Below are 23,592 nucleotides of genomic sequence, written 5' to 3'. Positions count from 1 at the left end.
TATAGATTGATTTAGATTGATTACCTGGAGGAGAGGGGAGATAGAGTGAAAGAGAGGCACTCTATCAGTTCAGATTAGGAGCTCTTCTTCTTTTGCTAATTGCCTTTTCTGAATATGAACCAGTCTTCTCGAGTCACCCACAGGGGTGGCTGTCTGTACCTCTTTGTCTCTCTCATGAAGCTTCCATAGTTTTCTGAGTAGCAGGCCCTTGAAAACCAATCTTGTTTGTCAAGTGAATAAGCACACCATCTTTTCCAGCTGGACTGGAACTCTGGGCGTCAGACCTCAAGGATAGTGCTCAGTAGAACAGAATTAGATTCTCAATAAACACTTGATAGTTGACTGAGCAGGTAAAGTAGTCAAGCTCTTTTGAGTGCTGTGAGTGAGTTTGTCCATCATCTAAACTCCCTGTTACTGAGAGGTTTAGACAGGAGAGCAGTGAACTGGCTCCTTTGAGTGAGGGCCAAAACTTGGTCCTGCTCCACCTCCCATGCTTCCATCTTTGCTTAAAGTCTTTCTCCCACCGGAGGACTTCTCATGGTTGAAGACAAAAGGGACAGGACACATAACTGTCAGCTATTTTGTCCTCGAAGAGCCTTTCAAAATTGTATTAGCGATGGAACCATTTGTTTAAGGGAAATTGGTCAGAGCCATAAATCTACATCAGGTAAAAGCAGAGCTGCTCAGAGTATAATAGAAAAGCAGGGAAGGATATGCATCAGGAGAAGGACAAGATCTCATTTACATTTTTTAAAAAGGACTCAGCTTTGGTGTAGACGATACACTATTCTTGGGACGGACATTGGGCTGCGTAAGATTAAAAGCAGGATGATCAGTCAGTAATGTTTTCACAGAGATGATGACAATTTGGTTTAGAGTGGTGGGGCTAGTGGAGATGAGAAGGGGTCTGTTGAGGGCCAGCCCGGTGGCACAGCAGTTAAGTGCGCACATTCCGCTTTGGCGGCCCGGGGTTCACCAGTCCGGATCCCGGGTACGGACATGGCACTGCTTGGCAAGTCATGCTGTGGTAGGCGTCCCACATATAAAGTAGAGGAAGATGGGCATGGATGTTAGCTCAGGGCCAGTCTTCCTCAGCAAAAAGAGGAGGATTGGCGGCAGATGTTAGCTCAAGGCTAACAAAAAAGAAGTGGTCTGTTGAGAGTTTTATATATATATATATATATATACACACACACACATATATATGTACACCTTTTTTGTCTTTTAAATTTACTGAATTTTTTCCAACAGCTTTATTGAAGTATAATTGACATACAATAGAGGATTATATATGTGTGGGTATACATATATATTTAAAACACAGATAATTCCATGGGACAATTCAGTGTTTTTTAGCATATTCACAGAATTGTGCAACCCACACCTCTATCTAATTTTGGATCATTTCCATCACCCCAAAAAGGAACCCCATACTAATTCTCAGAAACTCCCAATTCCCCTTTCTTCTTCCCCCAACTGCTGGAAACCACTAATCTACTTTGTGTCTCTATCAATTTGCTTATTCTGGATATTTCATATAAATGGAATAATACAATATGTGGCCTTTTGTGTCTAGCTTCTTTCACTGAGCATAATATTTTCAAGATTCATCTATGTTGTAGCACACATCAGTACTCTATTCCTTTTTATGGCTGAATAATATTCCATTGTATGAATATACCACATCTTGTTTATCCATTCATCAGTTGATGGACATTTGGGTTGTTTCCACTTGTTGGCTATTATGAGTAATGCTCCTGTGAACATTCATCTATAAGTTTTTGGGTAGACATGTTTTCAATTCTCTTCAGTATATTTGTAGGAATGGAATTTCTTTGTTAAATGGTAACTCTCTAAGTTTTTGAGAAACTGCCAAACTGCTTATCAAATATATGATTTGCAAACACTTTATCAGATTCTGCAGGGGTTTTTTTTCCAGTTTCTTGATAGTGTCCTTTTAATTTTAAAGCAAAAATTAATTTTGACAAAGTCCAATTTATCCATTTTCTCTTTTAGGAAACCATTGCCTAATCCAAGGTCACAAAAATTTATATCTATGTTTTATTCTGAGAATTTTATAGCTTTAGTTCTTATATTTAGGTCTTTGATCAATTTTGAGTTAATTTTTGAAAATGGTATGAGGTAAGGCTTCAGATTTGTTCTTTTGCACAAAGACATCAGTTGTCCCTGCATAATTTGTTGAAAAGACTATTCTTTCTTCATTGAATTGTCTTGGCATCCTTAGCAAAAATCAATTGGCCCCAGATGTATGGGTTTATTTCTGGACTCTCAATTCTATTCCATTGAACTATATGTCTATCCTGTGTCAGTACCACAGAGTATTGATTACAGTAGCTTTGTGGTAAGTTTTAAAATTGGGAAATGTGAGTCCTTTAATTTTGTTTTCCTTTTTCAAGTTGTTGTTGTTGTTGTTTTGCATATGGCTATTCTGGCTCCCTTGCATTTCCATATGACTTTTAGGATGAGTTTGTCCATTTCCACAAAAAAAGGTAGCTGGAGTTTTGATAGGGATTGCATTGAATCTGTAGATCCATTGGGGAATATACCTCTCTTAATAATATTGTCTGCCAATCCGTGAACACAGCATCTCTTTCCATTTATTTAGATCTTCTGTATTTTCAAAGAAGACATGATGGGAATTGCTGACAGATTGGATATGTAGTTTGACAAAAACAGAGAAATCCAGGAAAATTTCTAGGTTTGGGGCTTGAGTCACTAGGGCAATGGAGGTGTTATTTATTAGAATGGAGAAGACTGATAGAGAAGCAGATTAGGGAGCAGAAATCGAGAGCTGTGTTCGGATTATGTCTGGTTTGAGATGCCTATTAGGCAACCAAGTGAAGATGTTTAGTAGCTAGTTGGATAAAAGGTGGTCCAGAGTTTGGGATAGAGATATAAATTTGGGAATCATCAATGTGCAAGTGTTACTTAAAGCCAGGGGGCTGCATGACATCAACTAAAGAGATAGGGAAGAGAAAGTGTTGAAGGACTGAGATGCAGGGCATTCCAACATTTATCGATCTTTGAGAAGAGAAGGCACTAGCAAAGAAGACGGAGAGGAAGAGTAAAAAGGCAAATTAACCATATCTTTTATTGTCTATATTCTGATACTTTGACATCTGGGGACTTGCTGACCCTGGAGGGACTGCACTTCCCAGAATTAAGCAATTCCTAGAGATAGTAAACAACTCATCCATGAGTGTGCCTTCCAAATGCAAACCAACCAATCCAGAACCCACACCCCCCACCACCTCATTTATTGGGCTTTCACACTTCTGACAACTATTCATCTGCCTTAATCACCCCAGGGCTCGGTACCAGACAACTAGGGGGAGTCCCTACGTCTTAGAACCCAGTGAACGTATTCAAGCTAGCCAATTCTAAGCGTGCCTAGCTTCCTCACCCATTTCTCCTGCAGAAACCACAATAAAGTCTCTTGTCCACATTTCTCCCTTCTCCCTCTGCCTCCTGTCTGACCCTGCTGTTTCCCTGTGTGGACCCCTGTGGTGAGGTGTGTCCCCATCTCTTTGGATCTGTGAGCCTGACAAACTGTTTTTTCAATGGCAGTCATCTCCTGATCTGTTGGCCTCACTGTACCTAAATAATAATAAAATCTAGAGCGTAAAATGCAGTGCTACAAGAGGGGAGTGATCAGTTGAGTCAAATGCTCCTGAGAGGTGGATTTCACAGTATGGAGTTCATGGATGACCCTGATAAGCACAGTGTCAGGGGATCTGGTGTGGATGAAAGCCTGTGTGGATTCAAGAGACAATAGGAGGTAAGGATGTGAAGACAACAGAATATAGCAACTCTTTAGAGAAGAGTGCTGTAAAAAGGAGAGAGAAATGAGGCAGTAGCTAGAACAGATTGTGACGTCTACAGTGGTTCTTGCTTTTATTTTTAGAGAGGGAGATGTTTCAGCAGGTAACAACTGGGAACAGAATCAAGTACTTTCCACAGGGAAATGCTCAAGGAACACCTTAGCTAGACTGCAAGACCCTCTTCCTTATCAAAAATGCAAATGTATCCAGAAAAGGTATCATCTTAAGCTGCATCTGCAGGACTAGCACTTGCCCAGCATTCTTATTTCTAGCACAAAAGGATAGCATGTAATATGTAGTTCTGCCAACAGAAAGGACTCCTAATTCACCCACCACTGGCTTAAATTCCCCTTCTTCCTTGCCCATCCAAGGGGACTTTCCTTGCACACTGCCTCCTTGAGCCAGCTGAGAGATAGACACTGTTATAAAGGTACTTTCCCACCAGGAGCTTTCTTTCTTCTAGGGATAATATGCCCCATGCAATAGTTAAGAGCTCAGGCTCTCAAGTCGGACACATCTGAGTCCAAACCCTGAGTCTATAAATTATTAGCCTCTAAGACCTTGGATGGTTTATGAAAACTCCTTGTGCACTATTTTCCTATAGTGTTAATAATAATAACACCCACTTCAAGCCAGAATCTTGGCTGTCGTCTTAAACCTACTCATCTCTCATCTTGCAAATCCAGTCCATCCCCAGTTCTGCTAATTCTACTTCCTGGATTCTTCTTGGATGATGACTCTTCTTTCCACCACCCCATTGCCTTTGCCTTAATTTGGCTTTTGTCATTGCTCCTTACACCATAGCAGAGCCTCCTCACTGCTGTTTTTATCTTCTAGTCTTGCTTCCCTCTGCTCCATCCTCTACTTGTTGAGGTGGAGGACGCAAACCTTGGCATCATCCTTGACTCCTTTCTTTTCTCACCTGTATCTGACCCATTAACTAATCTTATAGGTCCTTCTTTCAAATATATCCAGAATCTGACCACTTCTCACTGCTTCTATATTAGCCTGAGCCATTACCATCTCTCATGGTGATTATTTCACTAGCCAGATAACTGGACTACGCGATTCTAACCCTGCCTTCCTACAGTTGATTTTCAACCCAGCAGTCAGAATGATTCTTTAAAAATATGTCAATAACATCTGCTCAAAACTTTTGGTGGCTGAATATTTCACTGAGAGTAAAATCCAAGTCCTTCCAAGCAGCGCCTCTGTCTTGAACCCCATGCTTTAGAGGACCCACTATGGCCATGCCCTCCCCTGCAGTGTGAGGTGTTTGCAGGGCCAAGAGGTGTCATCTGGAGCCCTGGACTTCCCCCTACTACCAATCACAATCTTGGTCCTTGGACACTGGAATTCCCTGGCCAAATGGCCACCTCCAAGTCTGTGCAGCTTCTTCCCCAGATCTATCCCCCCAAGGGTGGACCTTGCTGCCAGTGTGCTGTCCCTGCACCTGCACCAGATACCTTCTTTGCTCTTTCCGGTGAGATGGCTTGGTGTAAATTTGCAACAGCACCACCATTCCAGCATTCCCAATTCTCCTTCTCTGTCTTTCTTTCCCAAAGCATTCATTACTGTCTAACATACCGTATAATATACTATTTATTATATTATTGCCTGCCATCTTCCATAAGACTATAATCACTACAAGGACGGGGATCTTTGTTTGTTTTTCTTACTACTATGACCTCAGCCCCTAGAACAGTGTCTGGTAATAAGTAGGCAGTCGGTTAATATTTGTTGAATGAATTATCCCAATACCTAGCAGGCAGAAGATTCTCCTAAATACTGAATGGTCCAATCTGACCATGTCAGTCCTGCTTAAAAGACTCCAATAGCTTCCTTTATTTACAAGGTCAAGTTCTCCTTGGTATGGCCTACAAAACCTTCCCTGATCTGGCCCCTCCTGCCCCAGCCACTGAGAACTATGCTGCTTTCTATGCCTAGGACCTCACAGGGGCTTTGAGGATTCTAATCTTTCATGTCTGGTATCTTATTTTTTCTAATCTTAGTTATCCTCTATCTCAATTCCTTCATGAGCTTAAAAAAATTGTATTGCATCATAAGTATTTCAAGTATCCTTACATTCTTTTGCATTCTACGCAAGTGGTTAAACCTTTCCTAACTGCCTTAAGCTGTTCCTTCTGCCTCAGTTGTGTCTGCTACTCACCTCTAGTGTTAGCACTTAACTCATTGCTGGTATGTTAATTTGTTACACTTCTGTCTTCCCCGCTAGGACAGGAGCTCTTTCTACTTTATTAGGTCCTTATACCTGTTTGCTGAACGGACAAATGAATGAGTGTTTGCATGCTTGACAATTTAGCATCATACTCAGGAATCTGACACTACTGGCTCTCAGTTGGCTCCTTCCTCTACTGGAGAAACAGAAACCTTAATTTGGTTGTTTATTCTGGTCCCAAATAATAAAGAACTTTCCACCAATTAGAGCCACTCACCATGGAATGGGCTGCTAACGGGTGGGGAGGTCAGCACTCCTGGAATTGTTTAAGCAAAGGATGCACATTGAAGCAAGAGTTTCCACAAGTAGAAGGTGATCTCTTTTTAACAGTAAGATTATTTACAATGTTGTCTCCCAAAAGAATGTTTCCAGGTATCTCAAGCCTCTCAGCAACCTCTCTCAAAACACTAGGCAATCTGGATAAGACTCTTGCCCTCTGGGTTCTTTAGGAGAACCATGTTTTCTGAAACAGTAGGTTCTTGGAACCTTTAATGTTAGGGAAGTATGAACTCTTTCATGCCCAAGTAGGCAAGGCCTTAAAGAGTTTATTTAGAGAACTTACAGAGTACATTGCCAAAATTAACTCAACGCATCATTTACAGATCATCTAATGTGTGAGGCACCCCTTTGGTCAAATGAGCATTGTGATGACTCTTCTCCACAAGATGAAATGAACCTGTGAAAACGACCATGCCTCATCTTTAGTCTCCCCTTTTGAAATTCATCTTCATTTGGTTATAAATATCTTACTGTCTATGCCTTCACGGCTGTTCATTTTCATCTTAGTTGTGTATTCTTTATGTATGTTTTTTGTTTTTGCTAGAATTTCCATCTAGCAGAGGGTGCTCGTTGTAGCTATATTTTATCAGACAAGCTGGCCTCTAATGAATACATTGGAATATGAGTAGAACAAGTAGTTTTTAATCAAATGATCAGGTTAGCCAAATTTCATAATTTCTGGATAATTCTTAGTGAATTTCTGGGTAATTCTCAAAAATTCTGCCTACGAAAATGTAGTGGTTGAGGTCAAGTCATGATCTCAGAGCAGAATGGCATATGATTTATAATTTCAGAACATTTGCTGGTGGCTCCAGGGAGTCAAGAAGGGCCCTCTCAGTCAGCTGATGCTTAGGCTTGAGAGTGAGAAGAAGAGAAAGCTACTCTTTTCAGATTTGTGAAAAGTCCTTCTCAGATTGCCACCCTGCCTTTGCACTCCCCCAGGCCACTATGGAAGCTGCTTCTCTTGACTGCATGGTGGGAAAAGCTCTGAGCTAGGCAACGGGAGACACTAGTTCCAATCCTTGCCCTGTCCCTAATGCCCTAGAAACTCCATTTCCCCTCTCCACAAAAGAAGGGGTGAACTAGGTGATTTCCAAGGTCCCTTCCATGTACCATCTATGCAACTATTGGCTTTAACTACCAATTTCAACCATTTTGTTTCAACACAATAGGTAAAATATTCAAGTGTATAATACCCCAAGAATTTTGATGAACAATGAACATTTTTATTTTTTAAGATAGTAAACCATGATTCCATTTGTAACTACCACCACTGTTACTGGCATATCAGCTAACAGTTGATCACTAGGGTTGAAGCTAAAGTTAACATATATAAAACTTGCCTTATTCAAGCCAAGTCTTTTACTCCTTCCTTCTAAAAGGCATTTTAGAAAGTGACTGAAAATGACATCATGGAGATAATAAATTTCAACTTATAAATGTGTGTATATATATGTATGTGTACATAGATATAAGGCTAAACTTTTGATAATTTAGGCACTTTATTATTAGTAATGCAAAACAATGTGGGGAGTTGCCTATGTTCTGGCACATCCAGTGGCCAGAAATGTGAAGTTCGGCCAGTCATGTTCTCATCTGGGAGGGGCAGACATGGAGAAATCCTTAAGAGTTTATGGATGCCATCAAGAGCAAGGTTCCTACTTCTATGGAAGTTTTTCTTCTTTTCTCTTGCTTCTGTTTCTCTACTCTGCCCAAGAGATTAATCTCCACGAGGGCAGAGATTTCCATCTGTTTTTGTTCCTTGCTATATCCCTGACACCCCAAACAGTTCCTGATTCATGGTGGGTCCTCGTTAGTATTTGTTGAATGACTAAATCATGCTCCTGTGGTCCAAGAGCTATCAATGACCGTTCTGACATGGTGATAGTAAGAGGGGTGGAAACCGGAAATCAAGTTATCTAACATCTGAAGCTCTTGACCAAACCACAGGCAGTGAACAGAAAGGCTTGTGGGTCCTTGGACAAGGTATGTGACAAAATACTTTGTAAATGGCAAAGCATTCTTCACATTCATTGTCATTATTACTTATGATGGTGGCTGATGATCTTTGGTCTAAAATTCCCATGAATTCCTAATATGACCACTCCTTTTACTAACCCATGAAGATCTTACCTGGTAAAAGTTTACCCTGTCTTTAAGACTCACTCAGAGCCACCTCCTTCATGAATCCTCCTCCTAAGCCTCCCAAGCAAATGTTTGCAGAACTGCTGTACCTCTCAGGGTACTTCTTGCCTACCTTGTGTTTAATGGTTTATGTCCAACTTTCTCCTTGGTAGGTGTTTAGATCTTATTCTGTTTATTTCTCCATAAGTACTAATATCAATTTATTCAATTGTATCAGAAAGTCGTATCTTTCCAGAAAAAAATGAAGAAAATGTCCATAAATTCTGAGGAGAAGTTTATAAGCAGAAAATGAGGAAAACTTTTCCAAGTAAAATTTTCAGGGGCATCAAAAATCATTGTAGGTGCTAGAAGTTTCACTTTCTGGTTGCTATAGGCCCAGTTTCTTGCCATTTCACCTGTCTGCTGAAATCTATTTGTGAACTGATAGCTGAAATAAAACTTATGGTGCTGCCATAATGTACAGACGTTTTAATTAATTCTTTCTTTTATTCAAAACATTTACTCTATATTTACTATGTGCCAAGCTCTAGTATGCAGAGGTAAATAAGACAGACATAATCAACACTTTCAAGAATTCTCTGATCATAGAATAACCAAGGCATAGACACTTTATGGAAATATCTCAAGAATCCTAGCAAATAATTCCTTTATGTAATAATAACCAGCATAAAGGATCATGTTTGTATAACACTTTATTCCTTGCTGAACATTGCCAGTTTTATCTCATTTGTCCCCTCCATCTCCTGAAGTGTCTAGCATACACTGGGTTTCTTCATTTTTTTTTTTTTTGAGGAAGATTAGCCCTGAGCTAACATCTGCCACCAATCCTCCTCTTTTTCCTGAGGAAGACTGGCCTGAGCTAACATCCGTGCCCATCTTCCTCTACTTTATATGTGGGACACCTGCCACAGCACGGCTTGCCATGTGGTGCCATGTCTGCACCCAGGATCTGAACCGGCGAACCCCAGGCTGCCAAGGCAGAACAGGGGAACTTAACCACTGCTCCACCGCCCTGGCCCCTAACCCTGGGTTTCTATGAAGACCTAGATAAACACACACCAAACTGAGGTGAAATACCTGAATTAATCACAGTTTTTGAAGCAAAGCATCTAAGGCAGGAATTGTAACTAGCAATGTTTTAAAATAATTTGAATTTGAATGCGTTTGGGCAAGTAATGCAGTTTGCCTCAGGCCCTACCTCTCCCTATTATATTACCTTTAGCTGGACTCACACATTTTTTATTACCTACCAGTTCCTACAGGCATTTGAGATTTTAGGGGATCTTAGCCACAGTGCTCTGTTTTCAGAGGTGGATTAGTAATGTTTCAGTATAATTATTTGCTCTCTAAACCATCTCCAGCAGAGATAGTACGCTTTAAGATTCTATTCTAGTTAATTTAACTTAAGTTCAAATTCAACTTATATTCAAATTGCATCTCAACTTTTTAGTCAATAAACACTGTGCTACACTTTTTGCCAAGTCTTTGAATTAGACTGTGGAGAATGAAAAGAAGGATTCATCTAAGAAAGAGTCCTGACCTTAAAGACATTATAACATAATCAGAAGGTTAAAATTCATACACATGAAAATAGTAGGAAGTGGTATAAAAGGTTTTGCATAAAAATGCAAAAACTTTGGAAGGTGACTGGAAGGAGACTTCCCAGACAGGTGGGACTTGAACTGAGACTTGGAGCGCTGGTAGGATTTGGAGAGATGGAGCCACTCTTGAGGGCACTATGGACAGCCCAGAAGCAGAGCCTCAGAGGGGCAAATACACAGGGCATGTTGATGGGGACAATGAAGAGCATAACTTGGCTGGAAAATAGAGGTTGAGATGAGAATCTCAAGGGCTTAACGCCATGCAGACCTGCCAATAGGAGACAGTGACAGTCACTCAAAAACTGAGTGACAGGGGCTGGGCCTGTGGCTGAGTGGTTAAGTTCATGCACTCCGCTGCAGCGGCCCAGGGTTTCACTGGTTCAAATCCTGGGTGCGGATATGGCACTGCTTGTCAAGCCATGCTGAGGCAGCGTCCCACATGCCACAACTAGAAGGAGCCACAACTAAAAGTACACAACTATGTACCAGGGGGCTTTGGGAGAAAAAGGAAAAGTAAAATCTTTAAACAGATCCAAAAAACTGAGTGACAATACCAAAGAAGTGTTTGAAAAAAAATTAAATCTGTTTTTTTTTTTTCCAAGCATGGCATGGAGTGAGAGTAAAACTGAAGGCTAGCCACTTGATTAGCAGGTCATGGTATTCATTCAGATGTTTGGTAAAGCCCTTGAGTTAGGGTCAGAAAAGGGAAGAAAGGAAGAGGAAGGAGAAACTTATAAGACAATTGACAGAAGAATTGACAAGTGATCAGCCATATAGGAGAGAAAGAGAAGCAATAAGTTGACTGTGGTTTTGAGGCCAGACTATCAAGACAATATTGATGTCATTGGGGGGAAAAAAAGGAAATATAAAATCAAGAGCTGAATTTTAGAGGGAAGACAATGAGTTGAGTTTAAGTCATGAAGTAATACAAGGCATTCAAGAAAAATGTATGTCTAGAGTTTGGACATAATTCTGGTCTAGAGATGAAGATAAAGAAATTATTTGCAATATGGAAATGTTAGTTGACATTGGGGAATGAATGAACTCTGAGGAGGGAGAATATAAAAAAGAGAGACTACAAAGAAAAGGTCTGAACTCTGATGAATGCCCCAAAATCTGGAGAACAGGAGGAGTAGGAGACCAGAGAACAAGGCAGAGAAGAAATGGTCCTAAGAGTATGAGGACCTCCCGCATCACAGTATCTCAGAGCCAAGGGAGGAAAATCCCAAGAAGCAGCGGTTGACAATAGAGAGTTGGGAAAATAAGAACTGGGAATTAGCCCCTAGAGTGTTAGAGAGGGCTGGAAGACATTGAAGCGATTGGGGTTGGATAACTTTTCAGATTTCTTTATCTATCCTGGAGTTCTGTGAGTTAATTTGAAGATTAGGGGAACACAAATAACCTGAGGGAGCCCCACTGCAGTAGAGTGAGGTGTGACATTAGGAGGTCAGGCTGCAGTTACCTTGTTACAGGGTAAGTCAAATATTCAACAGTTGAGGTACATGGTATATTTGAACTTTGCCATGTGGAATAAAAATGACACACGACAATCTATGGACCGCTGTGCAATGCATTGTAAAGCAAGTCAACTCTGAAACATGACCTGTAATACTGTCTCTGAGGACATTTACACCATCTCCTTCTCAAGTCAACCCCAAACTGCCCCCTGTTTGTTACAAATATCCCACATCTGGTGATTCACCTGCCATTTCATCAAATCAATTAATTCAACAATTCAACAAGCACCCATTGAGCACCTATGCACATTGTGAGGCACCGTACTAGGCACTGGGGATTCAGAGAACCTAAAAGGTGTGGTCCTTGCCCACCTGGAGCTCCAGTTCGATGACAAGGCTCACAACAGGAGAAATCTGAAGAGAAGACACCTTGAAGCAGTAAGCAAGAAAGATCCCGCTGACAGAGTGCAGGTACTGAAGGTGAATAGACCAGTTCTGAGCAGCAAGAGCAATATGGTTCATCCATCCATACACTCTTAGGTTTGAAGGGGAGCTTGCAGAATACCCAGGTCAATTGGCATTTGACTCCTGATACAGCTGTCTATGCTCACAATGAATATTCTTACTGTGCATTTTGTCAATTTACGTCTATCATTCCCTCCCACAGAACCATAAAATTTCGTGGTTAGAAGACCTTATTAGTAGGCAATTTCACTCAAGCTTCACCTCCTCACTTCAACTCTCTCTCACAGGGATCCATTGTTATCTCTTTTCTACTACGTGCACCCAGGTGGTGAGCAATAAATAGCAATAGTTGAAGTTTTCTTTCGTTTTGCTAACCTTTCTATCATCATTTTATATAGAAAAATAAGCCTTTTAGTAGACCTCAAATCATGCTTTTGTTAAATAATGGTTGCCTGTATAAGTTAATAAAATCACAGTTTTTTGTTTTTGTTTTTTTTAAACAGCTTCCTCTTAGAGCACAGCTTGTAAACAGGCTAGCTTGGACTGTTGACTGCCTGCCAAACAGATAATCACAAACAGATGTCACGTGTAGAAAAATAAAACTTTTAAGTTCCATTAACCCTCCAAAAATTCTAAGCTGAGAGACAGTCTCAAGCATAGTTCAATTTATTTCAGTGCACATTTCTTTTGAGCAGTAAAAAATCTCACCTCATGAAACTGCCCAACAAGAATAATAAACATAGAGACATGCAAGAGACAGGAAGCAATCAGCTTGTTTGTGCCTCTGAGCACAATTTCTGAGCACAATTTCTCCTGTCTCCAATGATGTTGAGAGAAATTGTGCCCACACTTTCCCCCACCATGGCAGCCTCGTCACCATCTACGACACCAACCCAGAGTATGCGAAAATTACAACCCACTCAATACTCACGTCAGGACTTGGCACGGCTCCTCAGGCAAAGAGGTAAAAGAAAATAACAAACAGTTGTTCTTTGTGTCAGATTCCTTCATAGAAGCCAAATAAACTAACAGCCCAAACAAAACAAAATAAAATAAAAATTTAAAAACCTAGATTGCTGTCTAGACCACTGCAAGAACCAGTAGCTCCAAGCCAGGATTCTTTCTAGTAGGCAGAGGGACATAAGTGGATGAGTAACAAAAATGCCATCAGAATGTGGGGATAAGGCATATTAAGCAAGACAAGAAAAGATGTCATCTCCATCCAGCTCAGACTTCCTTGTAACACGAGGGTAATAAAACCAGAACTAGTTCTGAGGAATTGAACAAAACCCAGCCTAGTGAGAAGTTTTGGTTTTGCTTTCAATGTCACTTGTCTGCATGCAAAGACTCTTGAGCTGTGTCCCCATCAAAGCTGGGGGTTTAGTATTAGGAGTAGGAGAGAAGTTTGGGAGTAGGAGAAGAGGAGAGAAAGAAGAATACCAGCACGTTCTAGCTGTGTGCCAGGAGCTTTACACAGGTATCTCTATTAGTTTCCTACAGCTGCCTTAACAAATTACCACAAACTGAGTGGATTAAAACAACACTACTCACAGTTCTCTCACAGATTTGGAGGCTAGAAATCTGAAATCAAGCTGTCGCAGGGCCACACTCCCTCTCACAGCTCCAAGGAAGAATGCTTCCTTGCCTCTTTCTATCTTCTGGTGGCTCCTGGCAGGCCTTGGTGTTCCTTGTCTTGTAGCTGCATCACTCCACTTGTTACCACCCAAGGGTGGTCATCTGCCTGCTGCAAGACAAGCCAATAGTCAGGAGGCGAGGTGGTAGGAGAGAAAGGGTTTTTTATTACAGCTTGCTAGCGAGAGGGAAGATGGCCCACTAATGTTCAAAAGAACCATTTCCAGAACAAAGACTACAGACCAGTTATATATATATACACGGGGCTGGTCTCAGGGATGGGGTGGGCAGACATCTGCTGTTAGTTCCTGATAGTCTTTTGTTTTACTGGATATGTGTCAGAGACTGGAACAATGCCCTATACCCTGAGCTTTCAGTTGTCTTGGATGATGGCTATCAGCATAGACTCTCTGCCCAGGGGTCATCACATTCCTAGAGAACTCAAAAGAAAGTTATCATCTTATCACAGCTAGGAGGGGCCATAAAATCCACAGAGCCTACAAATCCCTTGGAGACAGACCCTTGCTTATCTAGGCAAACTAAAGCAAAGATTCAAAGGGGCTAGTGTGTCAGGGTTAGTTAATCCAAAGCCATTCAGGGGCTGGCCCGGTGGCACAGCGGTTAAGTTCATGCGTTCCGCTTTGACGGCCCCGGTGTTCGCTGGTTCGGATCCCCGGTGCAGACACAGCACCGCTTGGCAAGCCATGCTGTGGCAGGTGTCCCACATATAAAGTAGATGAAAATGGGCATGGATGTTAGCTCAGGGCCAGTCTTCCTCAGCAAAAAGAGGAGGATTGGCAGCAGATGTTAGCTCAGGGCTAATCTTCCTCAAAAAAAAAAAAAACACAAAACAACAAGAAGTCATTCAAAGTTACAATATGGTTTCTTTTCTACAATATGGTTTCCCTTTATGTCAACCTTGTGTTGAGCCGGTAGCACAGTCTCTGACTTCATCTTCACACGAACTTCCTCCTTGTTTGTATCTTTGAGTGTCTTCTCCTCTTCTTAAAAGGACACCAACCATTGGATTAGTGCCCGCCCTAATCTGACATGACCTCATCTTAACTAATTACATTTGCACATACCCCACTTCCAAATAAGGTCACATTCCGAGGCTCCAGATGGACATGGATTTTGAGGAAACACTATTTATCCTGCTACAGTACTTCATTTAATTCTTGGAGCAACTTGTGGTCTAGATACTGTTAGACTCATTGTACATATGAAGAAACAGTCAAGATCAAGTAAACTTTCCTTGATTGCATGACTGAATCTGAACTCAGGCCTCTGTGGTCCCTCATACTGCGAGGCTTTTCAGTGGTGAGACTAAACCCAGTTGGCAAGAAAAGGCCAACTTGAATGCAGGCCTGGATGACCAATCCCATTCCTATGGCCCTATTCACCTTGGGTTCAGAGGGGTAGGGTCAGCAGAGATGGGGCTCTGACATTCAGACAGGGTATGTTTTCTTAGTCACATTTCTCTAATATTCTCTTGTCCTCTCTCCACGCCTTGCCTCTAAGACTCCCCTGCCGAATTGTTTTTCTTCCGAAAAATCAGTGTTCTCCTTTCCTCCTTCTTGTTCTTTTTACTCCATCCCCCAAGGAAGAAAGAATGAAACTTGTAGTAGCTGTAAATGTGAGTGGCTGCCTGGACCCCAAGAATGGGGCTGTGTCTGTGCAAAACTGTCCTTTCTTTGGGGACCTGCTTCTCCACCCACAGCTCCAGGCTTGTGGTCTCAGTGGGAGTTGACTGCTCTTACCTGACCTTCCTCCCCGGCCACTGTGACTGGCTGAGGAATGGGCATACATCCCCTGTATGACTCCGAGAGTTTAGTATCCATCAGAGTTCCTGTCTCTCATCAGGAGGGAGATACACTCCTCACTGTTTCCCTTCCTCTATCTCGTCTAAGCTCCCCCCAACTCTGCCCACCTCTCCTTTCCACTCTTTCCTCTGGATTCTTTCTCTACACACCTAAGTTTGAGAAAACAGACTCATCTCAGAGCAAGGGAAGGCCTAGGTGTTTTCATAACAGGGCCCAAATAAAACTCAAATTAATATCTCAGCACATTTCGTGCCTCATAAATCTATATGCCTTGAAAAAATACTGGAGGGGGAGATACCAGAGTATTAACAGGGATGTTTCTGGGAGGAGGACTTGCAGGTGATTTTTTTTTGTTTCTTCTTTTTGTTTATACTTTATTTTCTAAATAACTTGCCATGAATACAAATTACTTTTGTAAAGACAGAAATAATTTTTAAAATGGAGTAATGGATAGTATAAATTGCTAAACAACAGTGACGAGAAAACATTTTAAGAATGTGGCAAAGGGCTTACATTTGTTTCTAATTTATTTAATTTAGCTTTGTTCTCTTTATAATGGAAGATCCCTGAGAGGCTTAACTGAATTGTGTGTGTGTGTGTGTGTGTGTGTGTGTATTGTTAAAAATAAGACAACTGGCCCCAAATGGAGTCAATTATCCTAAGCCCCATGTCACCAAACCGAGACTTAATGACAGTTTTGGCTCCCCCAGAAATGGAGTTTTAAACCAGTCAGTCAAGAATTGCTCAATCAGCACTATTTAGGTAATTTGCCTGGGCCCCTGTCATCCCCTAAAGGAAAGTGACCTTGCTGTCACCAATTTGCTTTTTGTCTAGTATAACTTTCTTGCTCCCCTCCCTTCTGCCTATGAAAGTCTTTCATTTCATACAGCTCTTTGGAGCTCCTTTCTATTTGCTAGATTGGATGCTGCCCAGTTCATGAATCATTGAATAAAGCCAATAAGATATTTAAAATTTACTCAGTTGAATTTTGTTTATTAAAAGTGTGTAGGATGATACTTGGTAATGGAAAATTGGAACTTAGGTCATAAATATTGCATTATAAAAAGCATAATAACGATCTCACCAGTGTACACAACCAGTCTACATGGCCCCTTCCATTTTATAGAAGGAAAAGTTGAGGTGAAGGGAGATTATGAGGCTCTATCAGGATCACTCTGAGAGTACAGGGCAGAGTGGGGCAAGAAATACTAAAACAATTTCTGTCCTTTCTTCCCAGAATATTTTCCTCCAAATGCAATGTAATACAATGCAGTGTATGTAATGTAATGTAATGTGGTGTAATGTAATATGATGTAAATGTTCATGTAAAGACCTAGAACAGTGTTTGCCACATAGCAGGTGCTATATCAGTGTAACTATTTCAGGTCCAAAGAATAAGTCCAGTCTTTCTCACTTTGCTAGGCCTTATAGGTTGAAAAGAACACAGGCTAGGAGTAAGAAGGAAATACATCCAGAGTTCTGGGGACATGGGCAAAGAGCAAGGACGGGGTGAGAACTGCAAGGAGCCAGCAGTTTATCTAGCACCAGCCTTAGCAAACTTCTCAAAATCAGGAACCAAGGTTTTGATATGAGTGTATCTGGAATATGATGAAAGGAAATGATGGCTAGCCCCCTCTCTTGAAAATGGGGAGGGGGGGTGGGGTGGTTGTTGGAGGTGGGGAGAGAGTCATAGGCAGCTGGGGGCAGAGAGAGGAAGGAGGAGTCTACATGGGGGCCACCTCCAAAATTGGCCTTCCTTGAGTTGTGGTCAGCCCAGGGACTGGAGGTGGGTCCCTCGTCATCATACTAGAAGTCACACACTTGGCTTGGAATCCCACCTCATCTCTGCCTGCTCAGGAAGGCCTGGCCTCAAAGTAACGGAAGGGAAAGAGTGGATGGATGTTCCAGCCAGAGCAACAGAGGTGGTTGGTTGTTTTTAGAAAGGAGGTCCAGATTTGGCTCATTCTCTGAAAATAACTCAGATAAAAGGGAGTTTATTGCAAGTTTAAGGGTTTGTTGTAAGCTACTGATTAAGTGCTTTTCCTGCCCCAGTTCCCTCTATGTTACTGAATAGGGAAGAAATAACTGGGGAGATGGCTCCTTGTTGAGAAAACAGTTACTAAAGTCACAAAGGTCAAATTTCAGTAAGGCCTATTTCCCAGGCGAGTCTCCCAGGTGCAGGGTTGGCAGGGAATGAGGATGCAGAACGGGGGAGGGTGGGAGATGTTCAACTGGTCCACGGGCATTTAACAATGAAAAATAAAAGAGAGATTCAGGAGCCAAAGAGGAGGCTCGTCACTGACCAGTTGCCCAAGGAACTCAAGGGTGGGTCTGGAAGCATTTAACTGTTTTTCCAAATTGTTTTTTTTTTTTTTTGCCTTATGTTACGTTAAGGAGATGCAGTCACCAACCACCCCAAACCAGACCAAGCCTCACCACAAGAGGTGTGCCTAGGACCTTTGCCTTATTTTTACTGCTAAGATCTCTCCAGGAGGAGCTTGAGCCTTATTACCATAACCTGCAGTGTATGTGGAAGCATGTTTTCCTACCAAGCCTGTGCAAGAGAGTACCCACCTCTCCCTTTTGAATATTCATTCCCCATCCAAGATAAAAGATCCCTACTTTCCTTTGTTTGGGGACGCCATGACTCTGCAAATGATTCCTCATGGCCTCCTATTTGCCACAAATATACTTCACTTTGTGAGACAACTCCTTCTGGTGGAGAGTCTGATTTAACCCTCTAGGAGATGAACCCACTTTGGTTTCGGTAACAGATCTAGGGCCTGGAGGCAATGTGTACTGTCCTCTTCCCCTCTCATTCTCGGAGAGAAGAAGGGGATGCTGGGCACACATCCGAAAGTTTGCGACTGCCCTTGCATAGAGATTAACACCTGCTTCTGCCTGGAGTTTCTGAAGCAGGGAGGTTCACTGGAGCATCTCGTGCCTTGAGGTGTGAAGGGCTGTCAGGTTATTCTCAGGGATGGAGAAAAGGAGGGCACCCCTCATTCCAGGCCCCTGAGCCTCACTGATCGCTGAAGACCCCAACAGTTATTATGGCTTCAGGTGACGCAGAAGGGGGGGAAGCCAGAGGCATGGGTGTCCTGGGTCCTTCTCAGGGCAAGGGACTTTAGACTGAACAGAGGGAACCTGGGGATATTTCCCTCCCTGACTCCAAGATGGCAGAGACACAAGTTTAGCCTGTTCTGGGAGAAGGGGGAAGAGTTGAAAAGGATATGAGATTGGAATTTCAGGTGGGACTGGACTCTGGCAGTTCTCCAAAATGTTAAACATAGAATTACTGTATACTTCAGCATTCTACTCCTAGGTATGTACCCAAGAGAAGTGAAAATGTGTGTCCATACAAAATACACACATGAATGTTCATACCAGCATTATTCATAATAGCCACAAAGTGGAAAGAAGTCAACTGGCCAGGAACTGATGCATGGACAAATAAACTTTGGTGTATCCATATAGTGGAGTATAATTCAGCCTTAAAAATGAAGGAAGTACTGATATAGGCTACAACGTGGATGAACCTTGAAAACAAGGTTCTGAGTGAAAGAAACCAGTCACAGAAGATCACATATTGTCTAATTCCATTGATACGAAATGTCCATAACAGACAAAGCCGTAGAGATAGAAAATAGTGGTTGCCTAGGACTAGGCATATGGGGGGAAATAGAGGGGTAACTGCTAAAGCGTATGGGGTTTCCTTTGGGGATGACTAAAATGTTTTAAAATTGATTGCAGTGATCACTGCACAACTCCATACATATACAAAAAACTGTTGAATGGTACATGTTAAATGTGTGAATTGTATGCTATGTGAATTACATCTCAAACAGCTGTTCAGAAACATGGAACTGGACTGAGTCATAATAAGTGACCTGTAAATTATGAAATTGGACTGAGATATGATGAAGGTCACTCTCTCCCCAACAGGCCAGGAGGTTTGACAGAATCCTATTCTTTGGCCCAGTGAGCCATTGTGGGAGGTGAGTCACACAGAATGAAACTTGGCTTCATAGGGCGACACTTTGAACAGAAACAGAAGGCAGGGAAATTTCTCTCAGAAAGGGGACAGGTGCTCTGAAGCTTGACTGAAAGAGATAGTGGGGAAGAAGATAGAAGCCTCTGATGAGGGCCTAGGCCTGGATAATGGGCCTGGACTGGAATTATAGTTCAGATACTCCTAACAGGTCCTGCCATTTCAGCAGCAATTCCTGTTTAGAGCACAATGTAAGGCACCTGTGCCTTCATCCCCATCCAGGGTAAAAGATACCTTTGTGTCTTCTCAGGGCACAGTGATTCACTTCTTCTCTAGAAACTCCCCCAGATCATAAAATTGCTCCCTGGCAGCCATATCTATACTATGTCACCTTACTTCCTACCCCCATGGGTGTCTGACCCTGAGTCTATCAGATTCTTTCTCCTGGGCATGTGAAGTGAATCTAAGAGATAGTGAGTTACCTTGTGTGAAAAAGAGAAAGTACAGAATGTAACTGTGGGAGCTGATGATGGGGGAGAGGAGAGGAGAGAGCATCCTCAACCATGTAGTCCAGAGAAGCTCTTCAGAGAGAAACTGAAGAAAGAAGCAGATGAGAAAGATAAACAGCCCTGACTAGAATCCTGGTCCTTGTTCCAGTTCCTTCCATAGTCTAGGTTGTGGTCCCAGTGTCAGGTTTGGCTAGATACTTGTGTGGAATTACGATTTTTGCTCCAGTGGGTCTCTTACATCAGACAGCACCAATAACACAAAAGAGCAGAGGCGCCTGAAATTTACCTACTGCTGCTGCTGACCCAGGCCTGACCTCATTTTTAGGGTGGTTGGGGGGAGAAAGACAGGTAGACCTAAGGAACTAAACAATCTATGTGCATCCCAAAGTCTCTTCTTTCTCCAGGTCCTGGCTCATCTCTGGGAGCACAGAGGGAGGCCAGACTGTTGAACCCAGACATCTAGACCTGCCATAAGATGAACCTGGTGTGGTCCCAGCAACCCAGGACTGAAGGATTCCCAGAGCCAGCCTAAAATTCTGCACCCAATTCCAGTGCATGTGGGATAGGTTTTTCCCACACCACCAACCAAGAAATTCTCAGACGCTAGCTGGGTGTCCTACCACTCAACTCAATTCTGACACTATCTACCCAGAATAGCATCAGATCCCACAGGCTGAGAGCTCAGTTCTACAAGACTGCCCCCTACCTCCCCACGTTAGATGCCAATCACAAGCCCAGGTTGTTACCTGGGCTTCTGATTGGCCACCTACAGATTGAAGGTTCCCACAACCCCCTCCTTGGGCAAAACTGATTTGCTAGAGCAGTTCACAGAACTCAGGAAACCCATTTACTCACTAGATTACCAGTTTATTACAAAAGATATTAAAGGATACAAATCAACAGCCAGATGAAGAGGTAGATAAGATGAAGTCCTGAACAAAGGAACTTCTGTCCTCATGGAGTTTGGGGCCTGGCATGGTGGCACGTGGGAGCATTCTGGTTCCCAACCTGGAAGCTCTCTGAACACTTTCCTTTTCAGTTTTTATGGAAGCTTCATTACACAGGCATGATTGATTAACTCATTGGTCATTGGCGATTGATTTAACCTCCAGCCCTTCTTCCCTCTCGGGAGGCCAGGGGTGGGAGTAGGGGGTAGAACTGAACGTTCCAATGCTCTGATCACATGGTTGGTTCTCCTGGCAACTAGCCCCCAACCTTAGGTGTGCCCCAAAGTCACCTCATTAACATAACAAAAGACACCTTTATAGCTTTCATCCCTTAAGAAATTCCAAGGGTTTTAGAAGCTCTGTGCCAGAAATGGAGACAAAAGACTAAATATACATTTCTTGTTATAAATCATAATATCACATAGCTGTTCCACCCAGGGACTTCCTAACCGGGGTTGATCAGGACTACTACATGCTCCCAGGACTAAATGGAAGAGGGAATCTATCTCGTGAAGCCTGGACCCCGCATCCTTTGGCCTTAAGACCTGGGGAAGCAGATGCAGCGCTTGGACTAAGGGAGGAGACAATTGAACTCAGTCTCAGGTGAAAGAAATCAGAGGTTCTCACACTGACTCTTTGGTTTCAACTCAGTTAAAAAAAGTGAGAGGCTGCCTGGTGGTACAGCGGTTAAGTTTGCCCACTCCGCTTCAGCAGCCCTAGGTTCAGTGGTTCAGATCCTGGGCCTGGACCTGTATACACACTGCTTATCAAGCCATGCTGTGGTAGGCGTCCCACATAAAAAATAGGGGAAGATGGGCACAGATGTCAGCTCAGGAACTGTCCTCCTCAGCAAAAAGAGGAAGATTGGCAGTGGATGTTAGCTCAGGGCTAATCTTCCTCAAAAAAAAAGGGCGAAAAGATGATTCATTCCTTTTCAATCAGGGGCAGGAGACAGGTGACTCATGTTTTGGGGTCAGATCAGTGGTTCCCAAACCTGTCTGCACATCAGAATCCCCTGGGAAACTTTGAAAACATAGATATGCCTGGGCACTACCCCAGACCTCCTGATTCAAAATCTCCAGCATGGGGTCCAGAAATCTGCATTTTCAAAACTTCAATCAGATGGTTCTGAAGTAACCAGCCTGCTCTAATTAGTGGCTTAGCATTAGGGACTCCCTGGGTTTGATGATATTGGTCACAGTAATCCTTGTGAAGAAAAGTGAGTAAAAGGGAGAAAAGGAAGGTGAGAACCCAAAGACCAACCATGGCTATTTCAATACGTGGCTTACATCTCTGTCTGTGCTTCTTGGGTTTTCTTTCACTAAGAAGAGCTGGTTCATGGTCCTCAGTTTTCCAATGGGGGGAAAATGGAAGCTCTCAGATATGAGTTGATCTCTTCTAAGATGCCAGAGTTGGTGGCAGGTCAGCTTTTGGAAACCATGGTAACTGGTTAGCAGTAGTGCTCTGTGGAAAATAGAGAGAGCAGTGACACAGAGGACAGAAAAGCTAGATCAGGTTCCTCTCCTCACGAGCTGTGGGACTTGACCGCTCTGAGCGTCGGTGGTAAAATGCCTGAAGCTTCATAAATGTTTTTTTATAATTTATATATAGTGCCTAGAATTTCTTGAATTAGGTAATTAAAATAAAGTAGGGCTTGCTGATCCCTTTTGCTTAGTGGTATGTGAAAAATCCGTGACTACTTTATTAATTGACTATTCTTACACTGAACTTGGTGCCAGATGAGATGGAAAACAGAAAATAAAAAATAAAGAAATTAATATGCAAGCATTGCTTTCCCTAACTATGACTCTGGAATCCTAAGGCACATGGCTGTGCTTTCCGTTTACTCAGTCCACAAAGGATGTTTATTAATTGAGCAACTTTATGTTCCAAGCACTGGGGATGTAGAGGTGCACAAGACATCGTCTCTGCCTCAGGGGGTTCCTGTCAAGTGAGGAGAATGACAAGTGAACAGAATTAACGTAGAGGGTGGTAAATTCAGGCACGGAGAATGCCCAGCTGTCTTCCAGCCTGCTCTGACAACTTAACCACTGGGGGATGCTGGGGCCTGTCTCTTAGCCTGAGATGAGATGGTGGTGATGGTGGAGAGCAGTGTAAGTGCCACAAATAGAATAGCTACTAGGTTCATATATGGTCTAGAGAGGGGACTAATTAATTCTAAGTTGGATGACCGGAGAAGGCTTCCTTGTTTTACAAAGGAGGAAACTGAGGCTTAGAGAGGTTAAGTAAACAGCTGGCCGGTGAGAGGCTGAAGAGCTCTCAGGAACAGCAGGAGAAGAGAACAGAGTCCTGCTCCCATCATCCCCTTGCTCCTTCCCAGACCTCAGCACCTTCCACTCCTCCCCAAAGATAAGGAGCAGGTAAACTGCGGGCGGAGCAGCACAGGGATCACGAGCAGAGACCTCTGTCCAGATCTCTGATTCATCTTGTGCAAGCTCTGAGACCTTGAACAAATGGTTTTCTCTTTTGGTGACTGTTTCATTGCCTGTAAAATAGGGATCATAAAAGAACTGCCTCATACTGTTGTTGTATAGATTAAATGATTTGAGACATGGAAAATGCTTAGGGCCTGTTGGCATACAGAAAGTGCTTAGTAATTACTAATTATTTTATTCTTATGCTATTACCTGGTTGATGTGGC

At 42.5% G+C, this 23,592-nt stretch overlaps 1 protein-coding gene across 3 annotated transcripts in view; it reads right to left on the bottom strand.

Annotated features, from left to right (window-relative positions):
* The window catches only part of PDCD1LG2 (programmed cell death 1 ligand 2), a 70,403-nt gene extending 48,009 nt beyond the window's left edge, over window positions 1–22,394 (bottom strand). Inside the window, exons 1-2 of one of the 3 annotated variants that reach the window (XM_070248292.1) lie at window positions 22,220–22,394; window positions 13,580–13,772 (exon numbers count right to left, since the gene is read on the bottom strand). The gene's annotated coding sequence lies outside the window, so the exon portion shown is untranslated. Of the gene's footprint in view, window positions 1–12,959; window positions 13,354–13,579; window positions 13,773–22,219 lie in introns of those variants that run through there. The other 2 variants (XR_011431216.1, XM_005604992.4) reach the window with 2 other exon arrangements.
* Between the last annotated feature and the right edge of the window lie 1,198 nt (window positions 22,395–23,592).

Source organism: Equus caballus, chromosome 23 (genome assembly GCF_041296265.1).
Source record: "Equus caballus isolate H_3958 breed thoroughbred chromosome 23, TB-T2T, whole genome shotgun sequence".
NCBI lineage: Eukaryota > Metazoa > Chordata > Mammalia > Perissodactyla > Equidae > Equus > Equus caballus.
The sequence above is the reverse complement of the archived record's forward strand: the minus strand, read 5'-3'. Positions and strand labels throughout refer to the sequence as shown.